Here is a 20,078-nt window from a genome sequence, read left to right as displayed (position 1 = left end):
TATATAATTGTCCACAGACAAAGGGCAGATACCAAATAAAATATAGGGTAAAATGTGTAACTGATTTGGAACAGTGAAATGTGCAGTTTATTTACACATTTTCAATCCTAGCTAGCATTAAACATAACTCCCAGAATAAATACATTTTCTCACTAAAGAAAGACCTAAAATCTAATGTTTCTGATATTTGTATCCTTATATCCTTCACATTAGTAATATGTGAGAGACTGGAATGCTAATGGTAATGACTCAAGACAGTTGGCCATTTGCAAAAGCCACAGAGTGCTCTGCTGACCTTGGGCAAAGTAACCACCGTGTGCAGAGGGAGTGAACATCCACCACGGAGGCTTCAAGCTGGGGTTTGATCCAGTTAAAGGAAGAGGCCAATAACAAGCAGATCCTGCAAGGTGAGATAGTGCTTTTTATCAATGTTCTCTCTTAGATAATTGGCTCAGATGTGTAAACTCCTCTCTGGGAAAGTATGGGGACATTCACACATAGGCTATAATTCACTCAGCTATGCTGACGGAAGGCAGCTGTAATGTCTTAGAAGGGGTCATAAACCATTAAAGACCCCCAAAGTGCTCTGTGATCCACAGTGTTACATCATACAGTGTAAAACTCCTCACCCCAAGAGGAGGTACCTGGGCATTCCCACCAAACCTGAGAGTAGTTAACCCATTCAACTTTGTGTCCTGTGGGCTTTCCCCACCCCAATGCATCAGGACTGCCACATCACTTATCAAAATTGCAACCAAGTCTTGCTGCTTGACCCACAGATGGTAACTATATACCTTTCTACTCTGATTCTTTCTTTTCCCTTATATATTTTCTTAAGTGTTATTTTTATGCTTTATTATTATAAATAACCAAAATGTCTACATAGTGCTTTCCATTGCAACCAAATTGTACTAAAATAAACCCTACATACATATATATTTATAAACATTGGCCATTCAGTGTCGTTTCACTCTAACACACCCCAAGGGATCTATTCTCAAGTACCTGGCTTAGCCTCCCCTTCTGGGGCAGGTTGTAACAAATACTGTATATGCATGTGCTCCCAAACAGATCTACAGCATTCACTACTTCCAGAACAAAACTGTTGAACAGATACCAAGCAGATCCAGATCAGTAGTTTAGGTCTTTTCCCTGTGTCTTCAGTTTATAACTTAAATCTCATCCTATCCCCTCTATGCAATGCTCTGAGGTCTCTGACATTTTCCTGTCCCATGTTTCGAAGCCTTCTTGACTAGACCTGCTAGAAGCCAAACATAAATGTTGTCTGTATCCCAACCATTCTCCCTTACTATATGACTTCTGAGAGTATATTTCTCAAATTTCTATTTCTAAAAATAAAATCCTAAACAGTACCACTGCCCAGTCTTACAAGACCTACAATGTTGTGAAACTGTGATATACTGTGCGATGCTAGGAAAAAAAGAAACCAAAACAAACAAAATAAACAAACAAAAACCCCTCAAACACTATCACAATAAAGTCAATAAAAAAACTTATAAATTTTGGGCTCTTTTTTGTTCAATGACAATACAACAGAAAACTATGTGCACGGACAGTGTGTTTGAAATTACAGATATGAAAGGCACTTGAAGGTTTGTCTTTCCTGGATTCCAAAGAAGTGTCTTCCTTGCTCAATCCAAGGTAGTCAACATGATGCAGTTGCACAGCTGCTGCATGGCAGGGTTTGTGTTTTGCACAGGCCATGCCAGCCAGCTTTTAAAGATGTAATCAGAGGGACGTAAGCAGAAGGACCAGTGCATATTGTAACATTTGTTCCAGTACAGACCATTACATCCCCTTTCCTTCCTTGCCTTTTCCACAAGGTCAGAAAATTTCCTCTGTTGGGAACAGAAAAATCCCTTTGTTATCCTTTGACTTTCTCTGTTTTCGGTTATTTTCACTAGTAACATTTTGTTATTTACTTTCAAAAGTACATAACCATCAACAAGAACAAGTGTACTCACAGGAAAAACACACAGGAACACAGCTTTTTATGGGTCTGTGTTTTTGACATTCCACTGGCTGTCAGGCGATTGCTGTTTTCCTATCCATTTCTTGACATGAACATTCAAGAAATAACCATCACTGCTTGACTACCATTTTTTTCAAATAAGCAAGTAAGAAGCAAGAGAAAATAACCTGTTTTTTCTTTATGAAGTAAAAAAAAATGATAGCCAAAGAGTCAGCTGAAAAATGTGTTATTACAGGTAATTTTTTTTCCAAAGCATAATTTTGGTACAAACTGCCTGACAGACACTTCCTTGATTTACTTTTTCCAGCTAAGAAAAGGCTTCTGTGAAGGAAAAGTAGTACTTCAATGCTATAAAGCTTGATGTTTTAAACAGTTACAGAATAGAGTTTCTGTGTTTCACACACTGTCTGTTGGTTTGTAATTTGAGGAAATCCCAGGGTACTAAACCTAAACTGGCTCTTTATGAAAAGAACCATGTACAGGCAGCCTGAAGCCACAGCTGCCTTTCCAGCTATGCACATCCCACTGCCTCTTCCAAAGCCCTCTCCCCACGATTCCACAGCTCCCTCTTCTTTTCCCAGTCTTGTCCTTCACCATAGTGTGTACAAAATTCAGCCAGAACAGTCCCAGCACTTCCTGAGTTGCTACAGTGGATGGTGTCAAAGGAAAAGAGGATATTATTCTCATCTAAGTTAAATGAGGAATCCCACAATATGTTTCATTTGGCTTCACTCCTTTACTTAGCATTGCACAGATATCTATGTGTCTTTTGGGATGCATTTAGTGCCTTATTAAAGACAGTCCCTTATTTAAAACAAATTAGTATTTTTCTTCCTTATATGAACTAAATAGTGCAGTGTTAGCTAACTGCCGTTGTGTTATTAAGGTAATAAAATTACCCCACTGCTATCAGCACAACATGATAAGGTATAATGCAGTGCTCAAAGCAATGGAGCAGAGAAGTATCCAGCAGAAAATTATTTTTTTCAGTTTTTCCAGTATATTAATTTTAATTGTGGTCAATACGAGATTTTTTTTTTATTATTGCAAACCAACCCACTATCTTTACCATCTTTTGTAAATCAGGTTTCAGAAAGATTTTAATAAATAATTCTTTAAATGTTAGATTTTTAGTACATTGTTAAGTTGATTATTTAGTGTCTTTTTATGATTTTCTTCCACAGGGAAGGCATAAAATTTGGTATTTCAAAGGCTCACTGTGACAAAGATATTAACACTTTCAACAGTACTTAAAATTTGATGACCATGTGAATACTCTGGGGGTGTGTGCTAACATTTTCAAAGGTTTGTCATGGAGGAAGGATATTAGAAAGTGTCTTTTAGTTTAACTTGGGCATAAACTCATGGCAAAGAATGTAATCAAAGTTATAGAAGTATTGACAGATCTTAGATTAGAACTAGGAATCACGGGACCACAGAATCAACTAGGCTGGAAAAGAACTTAGAGATCATCAAGTCCAAGCTATGACCTAACATCCCCTTGTAAACTAGACCATGGCCCTAAGTGAGACCATTCAGTCTTTTCTTAAAGTACTGTGTGTAATTCAAACACTGACTTTAACCTGTATGATAATCATTCATGAGTTCCAGAAATCACAGTGGACATGGGTAAATATAAACCAAAGTATAAAAGTTTTAGAGATAACATTGAATTTGAAGTATGGGGGATGGCAGAGGATGTCCTGAGCAGAGACCATGAAATTTGTTTTATTATAAAGTTTGTTTTATAATAAAGATATACAGGGTAAGTTCTATACATATGCAAAATACTGGTATTAATAACTTACACAATCTCCTGATTTGTCTTTATAGAGTCAGTATGTGTGGGTGACAGATCTGTGACTTTTGTGCAGATCCACAGCTTTTGTGCAACTCTTGCTCCTTCTGGTCATTTATGAAATTGCAGTATTTACAGTTAACCTGTAAACCTGCTTCTTCCTTTTAGGATTTCAGGAAGTATCCACATTCTCTCTGCATCTATATAAGCTGTAGAGGTTTTATAAAGCAGTTTCTAAAGAAACAATCTCATAGTGCTGCCAAAAACGAAAGAATTACCTCCATTAAGCCTGTTTCAAAGTACACTGAAGTTAATGGAAAAATACTGGCTGACTGGAGCAGATTCTAAATCAGTGACATTTTTGGTAATGGCTACTGTGCATTACTCTGGGCTAAGAGGTGTTCACACTGAAGTTGACTGTGTGCCCAAAGGCTAACATAGCTGTCAGCAGCATTTACAGTGCATTTTCACCCCCACAATGAGTATGCAAAAAGAAAAAGAATGAAGAGATTTTGCATGTATCCCTAACTGCTGAGGCATGAGAACATCACTTCAGCCAGCCCTTGATAGAAAAACCACACTCCGCTTCCTCTGAGGTTTAAGAGCTTTGCAAAGTGTGTCAGAGGAGATGGAGATCAGCCTGAATAGCAAACATCTCTTCAAGGCGATCTCAGGCCTCTCTGGATTCTGAATTTGAGTGTGCAACAGGGGCACAAGTTGATGCTAATCTGAGGCCAACATGAAGAGTTGTCAGAGCACTCTGCTCGCGTGATGCACTTCTTCCATGTGTACCTCTAAAACAGTGCAATAGGCAACAATGCAGAGACACAGCAGAATGCCAGTGACACTGCACTCCTGCTGGGCTCTGCTGGATGTGGCTGCCCTGAACCATGCCAACACTACAGTGCAAGCAGAACTGCTCTCTGGAGAGCCTCTCAATCTCCATGTTGTAAAGCAGCATCATCAGCATTTTCAGATCAAGCCACTCCACTGTATTGGTAATTCTGGGTAGGTAATGGGGGCTTCTGTCCGCAGAGCTGAATGAGAGCAGTGAAGCTGCCTTTCACAACAGCTAAAGCTGAGTGTCACACCCCTGTAGGAATTTGGAAGCAAGATATCTGGCCTGCCAGTAGCAGTAATGCTCTTAAAGCTGCTTTCTTGCAAGGATGTGCTGTTGGAAGAAAAGAAAACTTTATGCTTCTTCACAGTGTTCTTAACAGGAATAGTTGATTTTTCTTATATATCTATCACATATGGTAAAGTTATTTAGCATAAACAAAGCAGGTAAACAAAACAAGCCAGCATTTTCAAAAAACTCTCAGTTTGTATTCTTAGGATATTTCTTATTGTACATTTGGGAGTAAAGAAGATTATCCATGCATAGATTTACTGTAGGTACCTTTGTTTCCTTAATAACCTTTGTACCCCAAGGTCTCCAGCAATTGCACTCTCCTCACTGCAGAACAGATCTATGTTTTTTTCCTGACTCTCCTAAGTGAAAGAGTAAAGTTGCCTAAGCCAGGAAATGAGTGTCTGTAACATGTCCATGTGTCTCACTCTCCACTGCAGACAAGCACAAGGGCTACCTCCATCTTTTTGGCCATAATGAAGACACCCACATTTTTAAAGATGAGATGTCATGCACAGATTAAAGAGAAGTTCCCCTTTTCCTCAGGAGCGCTTCACATGTGTTACAAGAAATGCCTTCACATGTGTTACAAGAGATCAAATTTACTTGCAAGAGTTTGTCTGAAATTGACTCCTCCCTCAGGCTTTTGGGGTAATTAATTTACCTGCTTTGTGCCTCCTTTTCTTCATCTGTCAAAAGACCAAGTGAGTGTCATTCCTTTGAAAGATTTTCACGTGTGTCACTTGATTATACTGTCACTCCTATCACTATGAGGAGGTCCAGCTAAAACTTTATCATAACCCATGATTATTAGTATAGATGCAATGCTATTATCTTATGATTATGTCTACCAAGCTCTAATAAGAGCTCCAGATCCTAAAGTTTAATTTGTCCTGAGCCTTTCATTTGCCATGCACAGAGAAATCACCTTTTACTGGTCTGGGTTTGCATGGCATTCAGGAAATGAGTCATTTACAAGCAGACTGGGGACTTCATCCTTTCCAAACTGAAATTTGGAGAACTGCAAATTTCAAACAATGTCTGGAGATTTGTTGCAATTGACAGGAAGCTCTCTTGAACAAAATATATGCACTTTTTTATTGTCAACATCTTGCACAATTTTATTTTCAAGTGGTGCATCTGGGAAATCCTGGAGAAATGCCAACCTCCACAACAGTGCACACAGTGACAGAAGATCCTCACATAAAGGATTCTTACTAGTGTCCCTAGCTTACCACAGTGGTATATAGCTCATTGTCTTTGGAAAAGGCAAAATGAGCCAATATGCAATTTTCTATGCTAAATCACTTCTTGGGATGCATTTACCATGCAGCTTACACACAGCTTAAGTCTAGACATTTGTGTCCAAATATGGCTCTGGATACACCTCCAAAGCCCTCAGCAGTGCAGACTATGACTAAAAAGTGCTTCCCCCTGTTGTGTTCAACATCCACACACACTGCTTAGAAAAGGAATTGAAACTACCTGACTGTGTGGAGCTTTCAGCAGTCCATTCCTAGTAATCAGAGTCAAGAGAAAAGCAGATGTGTCTATTGAAGGAAGAGAGAATGTATGAGGGTTTATTTTGGCACAGTCTGCTGATCTCCAGCTCCTGGGTGCAGAGGACAGACAGTTTCCAAAGTAAGCTCAGCATCTGTAGTTACCTGGAGCTTGATGGACTATGCCCTTTCTTTTATCTCCAGATAATTCAGGGGGTGTTTAGTGATTTGGAAATGTTGGTAAGTAATTTTTAGCAATAGTGAGGGGAATTAGAGGGAAATTTGTTAAGTAGAAAGATGTAATGATATTGATTTCCATGCTATTTCAGAAATTGGGGCCTAAGGGAAAGAGGTCAAATACTCACTAATATACCAGAGGGCATTTAGTGTGTTTCTGCTCCATGCTGGTATTTACAGGCATATATATGTTATTTTCCCCTCAATGCTCTATTTGTTAATCTTCAGTAATGGAAATGGGACCTGTTTTATAAGCAAAGGCACTCTAGTTTGGAGATCTCTACATTTAAGAGTCTGGTGTGTATATATAAAGCATAAAAACATCCATCCAGCATCTGCTTATTCTGAACTAGTCTGTGTCTTTGAACAGTCAAATATGGACATCTTGATTCCTAAAAATGAATTATCACATGCAATACTGTTTAATTTTCTGCTAAAGGCTGAAATAAGAAAATGTTCTACAACAGACTATCTTTCCAACTCTATCAAAGCTCTCAACAAGAGCTAGAGAAAGAATCACACTCTTGAAAAGCTAAAGGAAATGAATGGTCCATGTCCCTAGATCTCCAGTGACACGGAGTGACATTTCCCTTAGGATATGCCAGATATCCTCTCAAGACTGCGTGATTGAAAATATTCTGAAATTAATATAACTATTACCGTTGTTATCGTTGTTGTTATTTCAAAATATCTTGATGCAGAGAAAAGCAAGAAGTTGTCTTTTAATTTGACTAACTGGTAATAAAGCAGATTTAGGTGGCCAGGACTCTTTGGCAGTAGCAGCTGTGGATCCCACTTGCTTTCATGAGGCTTGTATGAAAGAAATCTCCTGTCAGAGTCCTTTTGTTTTCCTTTCAGTGGTCCAAGTTCAGGATCTGAAAATATTAAGCAAACAGTATTTATAAGCTATAAGAAAAACTGTCTGGGTTCTAGGATTTGAAAAGCTATGCTTATTGTTAATCAGCTGGGATCTAGAAAAAGGAGCACTCAGACATATATAGTAAACATTATAAGCAAAAAGTAATCTGTCCATGGCCTTGCTGTGAACAAAGCCTTTCCTTTGCCTACAAAGAAAGTAGTGTTTTAAGCTACATGGTATGTATGTGTGTGTACTTTAATTTATGTGTAGTTAATTATTTTCAGAGAAGCTGTCCTTATAGGAGGTGAAGCTATAGAAACACTAAAGGACAGGCACCCCTCCCTGGACCACATCCACCACAGCAGGAATGTAGATATGGGCTATTGTATCCACAATGAGTACAGCACACATTGGACTTGAATCAGTTGCTTGGGAGTAAGCCCCATTACAAGGCTGAAATTGCAGTCTTATCAGAAAAATCAACATTAACAAGGAGTTTTCAGCTAGTAATCCTGCTTGTATCAGGTGTCCTTAAATTTAAGTGTCTTTGCATGAGCGAACGAGTGTATTTTCTGTGATCTGAGTCTGTTATTTACAGCTTGGAAGTGGAATTTCTCTTGAAACTTGGGGGAAAACTACTCTTTGGTCTTCAAGTTTCACCTAGGGCCACTTAAGACAGGTTTGAGGCCTCTGCACTCTTATTCCTGCTCCCTACTGTTGAAGTAATGTTCCTAAATTCTCTAACACAATAAATGTGCATGTTGTGAATGACTCACCCATATTTAAATGCTGTAGTTTTAACTTCAGGTTGAAAGGATCTCTGGGGTAACCTGTCACAGAATTTGGTAAATTAGCTCCATACTGCATTTGGAAAGGAAAATACATACTAACATCAGAAAAGCCACCATGTCTAGAACCAAGACCATTGAAAAAGAAAAGGAATTAAGAAATGAAACACCATTTAAAAAATTGAAGCAAAAAAAAATTGAAAACAATATTATGATTGTTATATATATTGTGATTATTGTGAAAACACTATTATAAAAATTTATGAAAACAATAAAATGGAAAGGGGTGACATGAAGTACAGGGAAATGGATCAAACCTTGTCAAATTCATACTCCTTGAAATTGCAAAGTTTCATTTTCTTTCATGAAATGAAAGGAAATTAAATCTTGAAATCAGAGAACAAAGTGTAACAAACAGTGTGGAACAGAGATATGATAAAATCAAATTCAATTTAAAAAAAAAAAGAAAAAAAAGGAAATTTGGAAATGGAGTGAATACAATGAAATGGATTGGGATAACATGAAGTGCAGAGAGATGACCAAGCCTTGCTGAACGGATCTTCACTGAAATCACAAGATTGAAATTCTTCATTTCACCAAAGGAAATGAAATCTTGAAATCAGAGAACAAAGTGTAACAAACATTCTGTAAAGGAGATATGAAAAAAAGCAAATTTGGAAATGGAGTGACTATGAGGAAATGGGCTAGGATGACATCAGGTCCAGTTCCAAGTTGCCAAAATTATACTCACTGAAATCTCGAAATCAGGAAACCAAGTGAAACGAAGGGACAGGAGAAGAAATTGAAGAAATGAAATGCCATTAAAAAAAAATAAAAATCGAATCTGAGTGAAACTCATGAAACCAATGAAACGGGATGGGATGGGATGAGATGAGGTAGAACGAAGTTTATTGATAAAGAAAGGCACCAGTTCCCACTGAAGGGGTATAGAACAGGGCGCAGAGAAGGAAAATGAGAGACGAAGGGAGAAGACAAGGACAACACCGCTGCACCTCGGGGCGCCCCACAGGTGTCTGTTCGGCAGACGGATCGTGTGTGCAGCGAGCAGCCAAAGCCTGCGCGGCTCCTGCCACCAGCCGGGCACCGCTCCTGCCACCAGCCGGGCACCGCTCCCAGCGGCGGCACCAGCCTGGCCCTGGCCCTGGCCCTCCACAGCACAGGCCGCTCCCGAGGGCCGCTTGCTGAGGGCTCCCTGCTGAGGGCTAATTGCTGAGGGCCGGCTCCCGAGGGCTGCAGAGGGCTGCCGGCTGAGGGCCGGCCGCTGAGGGCTGCCGGCTGAGGGCCGGCTCCCGAGGGCTGCAGAGGGCTGCCGGCTGAGGGCCGGCCGCTGAGGGCTGGCTCCCGAGGGCCGCCTGCTGATTTCTGGCTGAGGGCACCTCCAGAAACACGGCGGTGGCGGCGGGGGCTCCGTGCAGGCCGCGGCTGCCCCGGCGGGGAAACAGAGGAGGTTCTTTCACTTCTACAAAGTAACCTGATGAAGAAAACTCCTGAGCCTAGAGAAAGCCCATCTGAAGTCAAAAGCATGGATATTAGGAATTTATACATTCATACCAGCCTGTAGGAACAGGACCTCCCAATTGTATTTTATCCGAAATACTCATCACTATGTAACAACACAAATACACCCTTTTTTCATATTTTAATTCTTGTGTCTTTCAGCAGTATGTCCCTGACAGAAGACTAAACCTGTGCACATGCAGGACAGCACTTAGGGTTATAGTGGGGCACAACTGGCTGCACACTAGTCTCACTTATTACACGTAGAAGTGACAATAAGAACCTCAAAAATAGGGAAATGTTGAAGTTCTGCTCTCCATTCATGGGCACATCCAGGACAGAATGTTAATTAGAGCTACCCCACTGCTACTCTAATATGTGCCCAGGTGTTATGACCTGCCATGGGCTGTCTCATCAGCCAGTGCCATGAGCTTCATCTTTTTGCTCACAGTAGAGGAAGGCCTTTCCTGCACCCAAGGATGCCTCTGGGCAGGATGCAAGACCATTGGAGCGGCATTAACACCCTAAATAGGCAGTAAAGTATTTAGCTCTGCGCACGAACTGGACACAGATACTCCCTTATCCATGTTTTGTTTGTCTCTGTGATCTAAAAGCCGCTCCCAGACTGTTACCTTTCTTACACAAGAGCTCCTTTTTTGCCCTTAAAAATCTGGAAGAAAGACATGGATCATGAGGACATTGCAGCAGGCCCAAACACAATGCAAACAATTTTTTTTCCTATTTTAATACTCAATGCTCAAGAAATCTGAGGGAAAGCTCTAACATTACAACTTTCTCTTCTTTGTACTTATTCATTCTGAGAACAGAATGGGTTTTTTTCTAAAAGAAAGTCATGGTCCATTGAAGGATATGGGCATGTGGAAGTATGTCCTTACCAACAAAGCTGTGATTCTGAACAAGGATTTGGGTGGGCAGCTTACTGGAGGTAAATCAAGTACTCACAAATTACTTCTGGAAGGTCAAATATCTGTGCTCTTTTTTTTCAGGTGATTTTGGTTCTCAGGCCATGCTCAGCCATGCTGCCAAGACAGGTTCCTTCCAGCCTAGGCCCTCATGGCTGGAACACTTCCAGCTGCAGCAGATCCCTGCTGCAGGACAGCCTTTGGGAAGAGGCCAAAACTCAGCCTCTGCTTCACAGATTATACTCAGGCTATCCAAACACTGAAACACAACCTGGCCCTGTTCCTGCTTAGGAAGAGGTGACTAGGCTTGAGTGGGCACTTTGCTACTGTGTTCTAAGGTGGCCCAGGCTTCCCATCAGATGTTTGCAGTCTACAGGCAAACCAGCTGTCCCACCATAGCCAGCTGCTGTATTAGTTATGATTTATTAAATTTTGAAAAAATAATGACAGTTGATACTTTATACATGTAAAGCAGCCTTTTCTTGTTTTGCAACTAAACTGAGATACTGGCAGTCTGACTAGACCAGCTTTAGGTCCAGGTAAAACAGGTACATGCCAAGGTCAGTGGGGTGAATAGCACAAGTGCTTCTGTTCTTCTACTCCATGCCAAAGTTGTACTATCTGACACTTCTCATCACTGCTTTTGTCATCATGAAAAGATGATGTATGCACCTGCCCCTCCCCAGGCATCAGGAGCAGAAATGTTCAGCTCTGCAGAGCTGTGTCCCCCTCTCTGCCCCCTTTCCTCTCCCTTGTACTCCTCCCTCTCCACAGCAATGGTAGTCTCACAGTCTGGAGGCAGCAAAGTTCAGAATTTGCCTGTGTTTCCAAAAAGACTCAAAACTGCCCAACACTTTGCAGAGATTGTGTTAAAAGAATATATTTTCTCCATTTCAAAGGCATGTAACAGACCACTAATGTCTTAGTTGCATGAATACACATTTCCTCCTTACCTCCCAATCCTCTACCTATTTCCTCCAGCCCTAGTTTCCTTCCTAAAATCAAGGGTTTGCACACGGAGTTTCTAAAGCTGTACAATTCTATGACTCTCCATTAATTTCACCAGAGCAAAAAGTCTGTGTACTTTCACACATTCCACCTCTGCCAGCTTTATTACCATTGATTTTTGGTGCCTATATTTGTATCTTAGAAACTGAAACTCACTGATCCAAAGTACCTACAGATCCATATGCACAGTGGTGAATAAAGACCCACCAGAGAGATGCACAGAACAGAAAAAATAGAGATATGACTCACCACTCTGCAAAGACAGGGACTTCCAGTTAAACTTCATCTGCTGTACCTTCCCATTCCTCTCTTCTCTGGGAAATTAAGTGAAGCAATGGACTTGCAGCAGACACTTACTCAGAGAATTGTTTATTCTTCCATTGTACAAAAGAGCTGGAATATACAGTCTACCCATCTGTGTTGCTAAGAAACAGGGCACTGTTGCCTTGGGACTTGATTCAGAATTCAAAAACGAGGAGAATGTCTCAGTAGACTGCATAAATGCAGCTTGAAACCTAGCAACAAGGCCACAAGTTCAATGTGCTTCTCTTATATGCTGGAAAACAAGGATATTAGAAGGAAAATATATGACTGAGGAAAAGAAATTGTAATTTGAAAACAAAGCAGTGGTGTTCTATCATCAATTATCCTAATGGATGGAACTATGTTTTACTAAATGTACTTTTATCATCTGTAAGATCTGATGCTGCCCTGTGCTTCAAGCAGGTTCATATTTACTAAGACAACTGAATAGAAAGGAGCACCAGCATTTACCCCAGTATTTCCTAAATATTCATCTTGTTCAGTATAAGTGACAACACAAGAGTCAGGATAGCAGAATTAATTTCCATTTGTATTTCAGTTTTCAAGCATTCTGCCAACAGAACAGTTTAATAGTTGCTACACGTACCTTGAAATGGTCACTTGAAATGGCCTGGATTGTATAATTTGGTGTAGCCACATACACATAGATTGTTTCCTCTATTTGCTTATGTGCAAGTGAAATATAAATTGTAAATCAAAATTACATTATACACCCTTTCACCTTAACAAATGGTCATTATGTGCTGTTGGAAATCACATTGGTTCAACCAGATATTTCATTGTAAAACCTGTTCTCTCTGGTTGCAGAATGTCACTACACTGAAACTTTGGCCAGCTCTCCAGGAGGGAAGGCCAAGTTTGAACTGAGTTATGGTTCTCAGCTGATTAAACAGAGCTCACTTGTTTGTTTTTTTTTTTCCTTTTTGATGTTCCATCATGAAATTATAGAGATATTCTTCAGATGATACAGGTGTGTATCATCTGGGATTTAACTGGAAATGAAGAAGGAAGCAAAATTCAGACGTACAATTCACCTAGAGCCACCCAACAATCATCACATTTGTTCCCTTGTTTTTCTCTTATAAAATATACTAATTCAAAACCAAAGAAAAGAACAAAATCTTTCATTCTTATATATTTCTAAGTACACAGGACTTCCATGCAGGTCCTTCACCATTTATGTTTTTAAATTTTTCAGAGTCAGAACCAAAAGACTATATGGGAAAATACGTTTTTGTTTGGTTGGTTTTAAAGAACATTCAAAATTCTTTGAGAGGGTACACCTTTTTCTCTATCTTTAAGGAAATTTACGTTTTTTCAGGCTTTTAGCTGAAAAGGAGTTTGGAGGTTGTAGTTGAGCTTCGTGGTAGGACTTTGTATTGGTTCAAGTAAAAAGGATTTCACAGGGATCCTGAAGTAAATTATAAGATATAATTGAATGGTCCTTTGCAAGTTTATGCTGCTCAGGTACTTACAGTTTTACTGAAGAGAAAATAACATCAAACAAACTTCCTTAAGAATTTGAAGATTTGTATTCCTTAAATCACTTGAAGAAATAAAATAATTTCTCATTGCCAACAGATGGCAGCATGTTACTTTGCAAAATAAAGGAGTTTAAAACCCAGGAAAGCCGAAGAGTAAGCCTTTTTGCTCTACCATAGAATAGCAAGAGGGCTTGACATTTTCCTACATAAAAACACTTCATCTTTTCAGCTAAATATAAGCTGTTTGTAGACTTAAATAAGATTAAGGAGATCTTAAGAGTTCGAGCTGGAAAAAGCAGTAAAGCTAGTCAGGATCCTAGTCTGAGCTGCAGAATCGTCTTAGGGACAAGCGAGCACAGATGGAATATCATACCCAGATTTAACCTTCAAAACTGGAGTTATAGCCATCAAGATCTATACTTTCCAACTATGAGAGAAGGTATTTCAGAGGAAAAAAAAGAGATAAAAAATCCAGAAAGAAAGAGCAAAAAAGAAAGTAAAATCTTCCCAATCATTATTTCTATATGATGAAAGAAAAAGGGCTGAAATATATTTTTTTCAATCACGTTATCAGTCAAACCAAGACTGTAAGAAAAATACATCCCTTGACAGGACCATAGGCACGACCTTTGGAGCATGTTGTGTTCTTTGATTTTTCAGGGGTTTTAAAACTTTAATTGTTCTATGCTGTATTGCTTCCAAAGAATCAACCACAATAACAAAAAAGAAAAAGAATTAAAGAAAAAAGGAAGTTTACTTTTGATTTTGAAATCAGGTGATTCTTATCACCACTTTCAAGCCTATGTTAGAAATGGAATCTTTCCTTTAGGCTCTCAGCTTTTTTGGGGTAGTGACCTACTTTTTTCCTGCATTTCTGTGTCAGCTAAGACAAAAAATTTCAGGGCACTTGTTTGGGCTATATCCTAGCAATGCTAAAAAAAATCAGAAAGAAGACACTAGGTGTTTCTGATCAAGTATTTGCACTCATGCACAATCTGAGTATGTCCACTGAAGTCAGTGTAAAAGCAATGTGAATCAGAATTAATTATTGAAAACCACTGCTGGAGCAACAGGAAGAAAGATTACATTACAACAGTTTGCATTCTGTATAAAATGCTGATCAGTATGTGATAAGAGGATAGTATTTCATTGTTCCTTAACTAGGATATACAGAGATGTTTGAGGGTAAATGGGGGCCTAATGTTCCCTTGCTATAACTCATTTAAGTAAGGAACAAGCCTACAGATTTCATAAATCCACTTCTTACTTCTCAAATCTTATTAGAGACTGAGTAGAATAAATCCTGGTTTACACTCAACTGTTTAATTTCCCTCACTCTGAATAGTTGTTCATCAAACCAGGCAATGCAGCTCTGAAATATCCCAGCTGACTCCAGCATCAATGCCTACAGGTCCAGGCCAAGGTGACACATCCATTGTTGCTAATTAGTCTTCATATTCAGTGTTATGCAAACATAGCTCTTTTGCATTTCAGTGATGGAGCTGAGAACTGCAAGCCAGCTGAGAGCTGTTAGAGGCTCTTCTGTGCTGCACAAGGAGTTGTGAGGATAATTCCTTATCATTCCTTTCACAGAGATGAAGGAAAAATGGAACAGTCTCATAGTCTTGGCAAGGGAAATTCCTGTTTCTTGAAGATGAAATAAACATGAAAAACAGCTAGGATACCTAGAATAACAAACCAGACAATAACAAAACCTGAAACCCTAAAACTAGCATAACATTTGTGCAATTTGAGTTTCTCCTTTTATCTGGGTATGCCTTCAAACATCTTCATTATAATTTACCATAAGACATTTTATGACACAAAAGTCTCATCAGGATTGACTGTGAGAATTACCACAGAATTATTTTTTAATGGAAAATTTATAAAGTGACTCATTAAAATCATAAGAAAAAGTGTTTTGTTTTTCTAGTCCATTCCAACAGCAGTCTTTCATTCTGCTGTCTCCAAATGACACAGAACTGAAAAAATAAACACACAATAAGTCAGCAGTAGAAAAAGCAAAAAATAGCAAAAAATTCTCTTATGAACTGTAGTGTCCTTCTACAGCTAAATTAAACTGGACAGCAATTTTCTCCCCCTTATACTTCTCCTCTGCAGTAAAAGCCACAGACATAATTGTGTATGTGTATAAAATCAGATTGTATATATTTGGTATTTCTACACCTTAAAATAGCTATCACCTGAATATATTTAGTGTTCTTACACCTTGAAACAATTATCACCCCATAATCTCAGTCTAAGACAAGTTATGGCCTTTATCACAGAGTTCTAAATCCCTCACAAATAGGATTTAATTTAAAATTGCTGACAAAGCCAAAACAGGGAATCTACATTGCTGTGGATTTGAGCCATTGCATTAGTTGCTGATGAAATGTTCTCTTTTCTGAGTTGGAGTTCAGTGGAATTGGATTCTCTGGATTTTGAATTAATAAAGAGCTAGGCACTATAATAGATAGGCACAGTGATTCAGAATATATAGATTATATTTGGTTAAATAATTTGACAGATGGGACATCCACAGCTACTCTGGGCTGCCTTTTCAAGTGCCTCACATTCATACACAACAGTGAATTTAATGAGTTTAAGCACAACATATGAACTATGTATAAAATATAATAAATGTTTGAAAAGCTACAAGTCTGTGAGGGTTTTATAGTAGTCAAAATTACAATGTCATTCCCACTCACTAAAATAAGTAGGGGAAGGGTGGGAAATATCTGTAAATACCTGGGAAAATAAGGATTTAATCTCTCTTTCCAGACCTTGTCTTCTTTAAACCTACAGAAGTGCCTATCTGTATCAGGTATTTATGACTCAGACCAACTTCTATAGATTAAGAGCAATGGATAACAAAATAATCTCATGGAAATATAATCAAGACAGATAATGCTTTTTAAAGCATGAAAGAGGACATCAGAAGAAATCTTATTTCTTGATTTAGGTGCTCCTACAGTCCACCATATTGTTGCAAATTGAATCCTGATAGTCCAACTGTCCCTATTCAATATGCTCTCTTTCAGTTGTATGAAACACTTCTATAGCCAGGCTCCTAACCTGAAGGCATTACAGCAGTATGCAGTATAGCTCCTAAAATATTCTGTTGGGTATATCCTGGTGATTCTTCACACACTGCCATCTTTAACAGGCTGTAAACTGGACAGAGGAGAGAGCAAGTTTCAAGAAAAGCAAGAGGGAGTAGCCACATCCCAGAGAACATAATAGGCATAGACATGACATGGGAGGAGGAACTGAGACCAGTCTTGATTATCTCTACCTTCAGACTTGCAGACAGTGAACAAGAGAATACCTACTGGTTCTGTCCACTGTGAATAAGTAGGGGCCTAATGAATGTTCTATGCAATTGTGTTTGGAAGACAGTTTCAGTCATTATTTTGTTGTCATTTGCTAAATACAAATAATTTTTGCAGGATATTTTTACTAGTAGAAAACTAATTTCTTAAACAGCAGACAAAATTTTCTTTTACTAAAATTCAATAATTTCTTAATTAAGTTAATTCTTTAATTATATAAGTAATTTCCTCTTACAAATTATTTTCCCAGTAATATCCATATTTCTCTAATAGATGAAAATAACTATACTGGCTCCACTGAATAACTTTATGTCATGAAAGTCCTTTAGCTAAGTATAGTTTTACAAAACAGCCAAATGAACACTGACTTTGTAATGAAGATCTGCAATCTCAAATGCTTTATAGTATAAACACAAAATTTTACCATTAGGGATTAGATATAACAGCCAGGACTCTTTCAGGTAAATTGACTAATAATTTTCCAACACACTTAATTGTAAACTGCACAATAAGGAGTTAAGAGAGTCTTTGTTCAGTGTTTCAGAAGCCAAATCAAGTATAATTTGCATTAGTACTAAGGTGTTAATAAATATGCACTGCTTCCAAAGGCTGAATATAAACTTAAATAGATTGTGTATATGCTCAGCTGTAAATCAGATTAATTTATAAATGGAAATCATTAATTCAACCACTATATTATGTTAATATGTCACACTGTCAAACCTGCTATATATTCACATCAAGGTGAATGGGGTTTGTTTTCATTATTCAATATGCTTAGCCTCCAAAAAATAAATGGAAAACAATAATGAGTCAGATTGATGTGAGCAGATCAGTGCATAAAAAAGCCAGGCTTTTATTTATTTAGCAGTAAAATAAATTTCAAAACAAAATACTTATCTAACAACACCCAGATGTTACTTTTATTCTCTTAAAATATCTCTCTGCCAAGCTTTTCTTGTTGTGAAGCATGTTGGTGAAAGCACCCTCTCACTTATGAACTAAACCTTTGTATTAGAGTTCCCTTGTGACAGAACCATGAACAGACATAGTCTTTACCACCCTTTGCTGAAATGCCAACTTTAACATGTTCCTCTATTAATTCTTTACAGTTTTATTTCTCCTTCTGTCTCTGTTTTAGTCCCTTGGGTTTTGTCTTCTTTTGCTTTATTCTCTCCCACCACAGGGTGGTAGGATGGTTATAGCAGCTGTTGGTGGCTCTGTAGAGGTTGGACACCTTTTCTCTTGACTAAGCTGAATGTTGAGATATTAGATGTACAGCACTTTTTAGTGAACTGCTCCAGAATTCATGTCTTTATGGCCCATTATACAGGGATTGTTGCAGATGCAGGAAGGGAAAGCAAGAAGCTGTTCTTTGTAACACATTTGTACTTTGTCTTATCAAATGCAGGTTTTTTTCAGAGATGTTAATGTCACATGGAGCTGGTACACACTACTACAATACTTTGTACATGACACTGTGCATCTACTACAGATTCCCTTTGTATCTTCCTGACTTTTCTCTATCAAATGTCTCACATTAGCTGCGTGGTTGTCACTGAAAGGAGGTACCACTTGTTAGAGTGATCTGCAGTTTGATTATAACAGCAACACACTCAAAATATTTTGTTAGTATCTACTGTTTTATCTTACAGCTCATTCAGTAATTAGCCACTAATTTGAGAATGTCAACCCCATTGTTTGGTAAAATGCAACCATGTACTTAAGAGATTCTCTGAATAAATATAGGTTTAATTACACAGAGAAGGGTCTTACTGAATTGAGGCGCTTGTCCTAAAACACGAACCTGTGTGACAGGTGATTAAAACCTGCCAATGCCCGTTACTTGTTGTGCCAAATCTGATAACAGCATTCTGTACCTGGTATCTGTGTACGTGCTGTGGTTCCAAATGTAACTCTTATAAAGCAAGTGCAACAACATATACTAGGGTTTGACTCTCAGTTGTCTTGATAAAAAAAGGTAGTGAAAAATTCAGAAGGAAGAGCTATCCACTGAGCATCCTTATTTCTATGACTTTATGAATGCTATCTGTGTAAAAATAAAACAGGGCAGCATCTTTGGCACTCACCATACTGCATATGTTCAGTCAAAAAAGTAAAGTTAAAATTTTCCACTTCAAACCAAATGATGATACATGCTCACATTAATAGAGATGAAATAAAAAACAAGTTTCTATTTTAACAAGAAGATATAGATCTTGTATGGTTGGCTGACAGACAAACTCGCTTTAGTGAGGACTGATGCAGACAGTTAGACAGTAAAAGCAAGGGCAGTGAAGCAAAGTTCAGTGGAAGCTTACAAATGAAACCACAAGAGAGTAACTCCTAAATCCAGATTGGGATGTGTCATCTGTCAGGCAGGGCTTATCCCGGTGCGTATCCCTCACTAGATAGAATTTGAATGCTGTTCTTTAAGCAAGAGATCAGCTCCAAATATCCCTCCCTTTAAAAAGACAAGCAATTCATGTTCTGGGAGGCTTCAAGTGATGTCCCCCAGTTAAAGATATTCTGGATTATTTTCTCAGTGCTGAGAAAAAATAGGTGGTGCCAATGAATGCTAGCAATGAATGTTAGTAATGAATGAAATTACTAGCAATGAGTGAAGTTACTACATATTGGTAATCATCTGGAAATACATAATAGGCTTTATACAGAGCTTCCATAACAGTGATTGATGTGGCAGAAAACCAAAAGCCTCTCTGAGTTCAAATTGCTTTGAATCAGGACAGTTGAATGTACAGATGAATAAGCTATTAACAGAGCTTTGAAGAAAAACAGCTAGACACTTCTATCTTGAAATGGAATGGAAACAAAATCATTGGCATAAAGTAAAAGAGAAAATGGAAGTTAGCAATGGTGAAAGTGCTCTTTTATGTGCTTCTGTGCTGAGGTCTCCTCACCTGGATGAACTACTCTTCATCTGCATAGTATGCCTGCAGACCTGGCTAAAAAGAGCTGTGAGAATAGCCATGTAGATAAGTGTTGTTGCTGGAATAAATATTAGTACATGAAAACCTCATTTTTATTGTTAGTTCACTTTCTCAGGAATAATGGTGTTTGGTTTCTGAGAGGAAAAATGCATTGCATAATCGAGGGGGATTGACACAGAAGTAGAGACATCAGAGAGTTAGAAATTAGCAGTATTTATGGAAGACAATAAAT

General features: G+C 38.5%; 1 long non-coding RNA gene across 1 annotated transcript; it reads right to left on the bottom strand.

Annotated features, from left to right (window-relative positions):
• Window positions 1-7,430: 7,430 nt before the first annotated feature.
• Window positions 7,431-12,060, bottom strand: LOC310916401. Its single transcript, XR_014591291.1, has 3 exons — window positions 12,002-12,060; window positions 8,292-8,345; window positions 7,431-7,531 (listed from the first exon to the last, which is right to left on the bottom strand). It is a non-coding gene; the product is annotated as an uncharacterized lncRNA (long non-coding RNA).
• Between the last annotated feature and the right edge of the window lie 8,018 nt (window positions 12,061-20,078).

Source organism: Zosterops lateralis (genome assembly GCF_965231275.1).
Source record: "Zosterops lateralis genome assembly, chromosome: 1".
In the NCBI taxonomy this organism is placed as follows: domain Eukaryota; kingdom Metazoa; phylum Chordata; class Aves; order Passeriformes; family Zosteropidae; genus Zosterops; species Zosterops lateralis.
The sequence above is the reverse complement of the archived record's forward strand: the minus strand, read 5'-3'. Positions and strand labels throughout refer to the sequence as shown.